The sequence below is a fragment of the Sprattus sprattus genome (genome assembly GCF_963457725.1).
Source record: "Sprattus sprattus genome assembly, chromosome: 13".
NCBI lineage: Eukaryota > Metazoa > Chordata > Actinopteri > Clupeiformes > Clupeidae > Sprattus > Sprattus sprattus.
Window position 1 is genome coordinate 20,682,882 of NC_137911.1, and position 5,236 is coordinate 20,688,117.

The window sequence follows — 5,236 nt, forward strand, 5'->3', positions numbered from 1 at the left end:
TTTCCTTCTTCTTCAGCTTCTTCTTCTTCTTCTTCTTCTCCTTTCTCAGTGATATCATAGAGGAAGCACTCACCCCTTGACACCCTGTCTCTGATGGCCCCTGAAATCACACAGTGAACTTTTCCTCATCCCTCATATATTTCGCCAAGTCATATTAGGTAAATCATTGTGTCATCGTGCTTATGGCCACAGGAGAGGAACACATCACTGAAATTTGGAGGATTAAGCTGTGGAAAATGTATCTCTTGCAAATGATACAATCTAAAGCTTTTGGACACTGTGGAGCGAGATTCATGACCATATGGGCATGTTCAGTTTTCTCAGTGAGTTACAGTACAGACGGATCTTTCATGGTATTAGGCCTACAGAAAGGTTTGATGGATTAGATCAAAAAGGAAAATGTTACTGGCTTTAACATTGCAATGTTTGCAGTGTTACCATATGACACTATATTTTTAAAGTTCAAGTCAGCATAAAGAAGAAGAAAAAAAATTGCAAATGTTTCTCATTAGCTCAGTGATTACTTGCAGCAGGTTTAGACTGACTTCTAGTCACTCTGAGGACTGCGTTTGTTCAATTCAAGCATCAGCTTGAACATGGGGACATCTAGTGGATAGATCAGACAGTGAGTTGGGTTTTCAAATCTAAAGGACTTTACAGCCGCCCGCAAGCCACACAATTAGTCATGGCCACATAGCTTTGAATGATCTATGAATGACTAGACAATTAAACCAACAACCCCATCTATGGTCAAACATATGAGTATCATTATACACATTTCAAGAAGGAGTTAGAGGTACCATTATGCAAGTCTCTCTCTCTCTCTCTCTCTCTCTCTCTCCCTTTCTCTCTCTCTCTGTTTCAGCATTTATTTTACATTAAACCTGATATGTGACAGATACGTTCAAGCTGTTAGGAGGGAGAAACCGGTTTCAGGCCTTTACAGAACAGCCTTTGTTAAAAAAGTTATTATCTCGGCATGGGAAGCTGATACTGACACCCAGTAGAGAGAATCAGTGTTACAGTAGTTCTTTGTGAAAAGGAGAAGCTCGCAAAATCAGCGTCAAGTCCAGACCACAGTAACGAACAAACCTGTGGCTATGGTTGTGTAACACTTTTAATTTGAGGCATTCCATCAATGACATTGATTTATATCATTGTTAGCTATCCTGAGAACAATTGTGACATTTTCAATTGCCATAAACAAGGCTTACGACACACATAGCAGAACACCTGTGGTTTGTTTTCATTTTGACCTGACTAACCCCACAAAGAACAACTTTGTTCAGTTGTGTTTGCCAAACATAGTCTTTAATTCTCATCTAAAATCTTTGAGGATCTTTTTTATAATACTGAGGGGTCAGTTTATCCAGTCAGTGTTGTTTTAATGAGCTTAAAACACAGGTATTTGCACCACATTTTTGTACGTAAGCGTAGCCACATGTGAGCTGTTCACACAGATATGAGGGAGGCTCTCGTGAAAAAGGCATCCTTCAAGTAAGAGCTTGTGCTGTGCCAACCACACATGCAGGACAAGGGATCAAACATAGGATCCCCACATAGGACCCCCCATCCTATTCACCCCCCCCCCCCCCCCCGTCACAGAAACCTGAGCCGCTTGGTGTGTTTCATCTGGCGAGCGAGACTAGTGGAGACGGCAGCAGCTGCTCAGCCCCTCGCTCCACGCACGGTTACCCAGGAGGCCTCGGCCACGGTCATCTCGCCACCTCGGCTGATTGCGCTGGGGAAACACCATGGAGATGACAGGGATCCTCAAGGCCCTGTGGATTGAAGGGCCCGTGCCCACGGTGAGGCATCGAGCGGGCCTGATTTTTAGGCTACATAACCCAACACCCAGATTCCATTTTTTTCCCCCCTCCCTCGCTCTCCCTTTGCCATGAAATAAGTATTGGCTGTGGCGAGGGCGGCTTTTACCCCCTAATCAGATACGCTTGGTTCCTGCAGTCGAGCAATCTCACGTCTGCATATTAATGAAGCGTGACCAATTGGACAGATGCAATCTCTCTGTCATCTAGAGTGTCATGGGTACCAGGTTACAGGGGCATGATATTCGATAAATAGGTGGGAACGGGATCCAGAATGCACAGAGGTATGTCAGCTCCCTAATCACGTAAACACTATTGAAAACATATGAAACCCTAAGTGTGTGTGTGTCTGCGTGTGTGTGTGTATGTGTGTGTGTGTGTGTGCATGTGTGTGTGTGCTTTCAATAGACACACTTCTCAAGTTTTCCATGGCAGAAAATAAAATCTGTATATCTTTAAGGTTTAGTATTTTTTGTCAGTCACCACTTTCTTTTGCCAAGTCTTGATTCTTATGTAATACTGTAGATGTGCTCACGTGCTCAAGGAGTTGGTTGGCTCGGGATCTGATGCCTGTCCAGTGCCAACGTCATTTTTTCACAGAATACTTGAGTGTCTGTGGTTAACGGAGTTTTAGAGAGAAATAGATTACGAATACGTTTACCTCAAAACACGTCTGAGATATCCAGAAATTTCCATAGGGAAACGTGTGATACTATCTGAACCTTGAGCAGAGACACCCCGGTCTGATCTGTTCCACAGTAAGCTGATGTAGGTCTGTGGGATGATATATGGAGTTCTTCCACTGCCCTGTGGTGGAGATCTCTCCCTTATTCACATGCGTGCCACTCATATATTCATATTTTCCCAGCTTTGAAAGAAACACAGATAGGGAGAGAGAAAGGGGGGGGGGAGAAAAAAAAACATTTTCAAATTAAAATAACTTGGCTTGACCTATGAGGTTTTTCCTTCAGCGAAAACACCCGTGCCCTGTGTGCCACTGTGCGGACTGCTATTCTAACATCTCACTTTTCACACGCGCTCCTCTGGAGGGATGGCGAGCTGGGAGAGCCGAGGTGCCGGGTAGCGGTGCGGTGGCCGCCGAAAAAACGGAACCCCGAGGAGGATGCGAAGCCTCATCCCCAAAAAGTTAGCCAAGCCGAGATTGAATGACGGCCGTCCTGCCGAGAGGAGAAATGAACAACTGTGCGACTGCGCCGCAATGTTTATCTTGAGTGGGAGCCGGGCGAAAAGACGGCGGGAAGGATGAAAGGGTGGGCGAGGAACGAAAGCAACAAAAACCACTGTGGCTTGGGCGATCTGCGCTGCCCCACTTTGTAGATCTCGTTTTGCGGGTTCCCACTAAGTTATAATATAAGCAGTGCGAACCGTGTGAGTTGGTTTGTGTGGGCAGTGATATGCACAGTTGGCTTTCAGCTCTGATATCCTGTGAAGTGCTGACAAGGGGCTCTAAGGAATCTGGAGCTGCAATGGGCACAAAGCATAGTGGTCACTTGAAATTGTGATAAAGGGATGTCAACGACCCTATTGGGATAATAGAACGATAATCGGCAAGGCAAATTGTGCATTTAGAGATGATTTAATTCATTCTTATTCCATATGGATGTACATTGACAGGCTTTATTTCCCATTTTTCACAGGAATACTGATTTTGAACTAGATTAATTCAAGATAAAAATTTTGCATTGAGGACAGAGAGAATAGACTGGCTGTTAGGGTGAAAAAAGATCAGCTGGAAACCTGCAGGTATGAAGCGCTTAAATGAAGGCCTAGCTAAGGCCTGAAACTTGATTTTAGACAGTGGCCTTGATCAGTCACCTCTTTATAAGGTAACATAAAGTGATGTTTCAGTACTCTAACCACATGCCTAATGACAGCTTGACTTGATTAATCAGGACTATCCTACCCAGATATCTTTATCTTTGTGATAAAGCATTCATAAGCAACAACAGTGTGGAATGAACAATACCTTTCTTTTAACTGTCATACGTGTCATAAATAAAGTTATTTCATTAATAGCAGTTAAATAAGTCATATAGCTCTGAAGTTCATTTATGTGTGGAAGACAGCACCACCTTGCTGGGTGAGTCTATTATCAAAACTCATTGCTTTCTGAACAGGTCTCTTCAGTTGGCACAGAAGCAAAGTAAATGAAACTCACAAAGCAGTTAGGCAACAGGCCTCATTCCACAAGCGCTTGCAAACAGAGACACCCGGACAGAGACAACGTGAGCATTCACGACCCACACACAAAGCTCTATTCATCAGGAGACATCAAAACACACTTTCTCTCTCCACCCCCGCGTGTGTGTATGTGTGTGTGTGCACACACGCTCCTGCAGGTGAGCCCTAGGCTTGGGGCCACTCTGTTGGCTCTCCACCAACACTTGTTCCTCAGGCCTCTCAGGTTTCAGCATGCTGTTGCAACATCGATCCACAATAAAAGGGTTGGATGTGGAAGCTTGTTGCCACTTGAGGAATACTGGTGTCGAGGTTTTTTTTTCCTACTCTCTATGCCAACCAGCAGGACATATCTCAGGCGGCCAGTTAGGATGCCTTTGAAAGGAGGGAAAGAATTATTTTGTGGGGTGTGGCCCTTACTCAGATGGCTCTTTCTGGGCTTTGTTTCATGGTGTCCAATCAAAACACAATGTTCTGGTGATTTAGTGGCATTAACATATATATTTTTCTGGGTGTATTTAATTGATGTAATGAGTCATAACTGTGCGGAATATCAAATACATGTCTAGACCCACAAAACATTTGTATGGGAGCCAAAGTACATGCAGACACAAAGAGGGGAATTAGTTTTGCAATACTATATGCATAAACTTGTCATCAGTGGCCCAGAGGGGTAGGGGTGTGAATGCGTTTGCTGACTGAGTGATGTGTGTGTTCCCACTGCCAAAGCATCTTGTTCACATTTCTCTCCTTTTGTGGCTTTTTCATAGTGATAGTCATAGTTTTTCATTGTGTGTGTGTGTGTGTGTGTGTGTGTGTGTGTGTGTGTGTGAGTGTGTGTGTGTGTGTGTGTCTGTGTCTGTGTGTGTGTGTGTGTGTGTGTGTGTGTGTGTGTGTGTGTGTGTGTGTGTGTCTGTATTGTTAAAGAATGGTTACACACACACACACACACTAACACACACACACACACACAAACACACACACACACAGAGACACACACACACACACACACAGAGATGCTGATCTTAATAATGATAATACACAAACACAAAACATGCTCACACCCATAACATCTAAATGTCAGAATACCAGAACACCACGAAGGGAACAAATACATCCACACCTTGTTTTTGGTTAGGATACAAAATTTCAGGCTACTTGCCATGCTGTCAAGAGGTCAACAGTAAGGCAGTTCATGTAATGTTTTATAT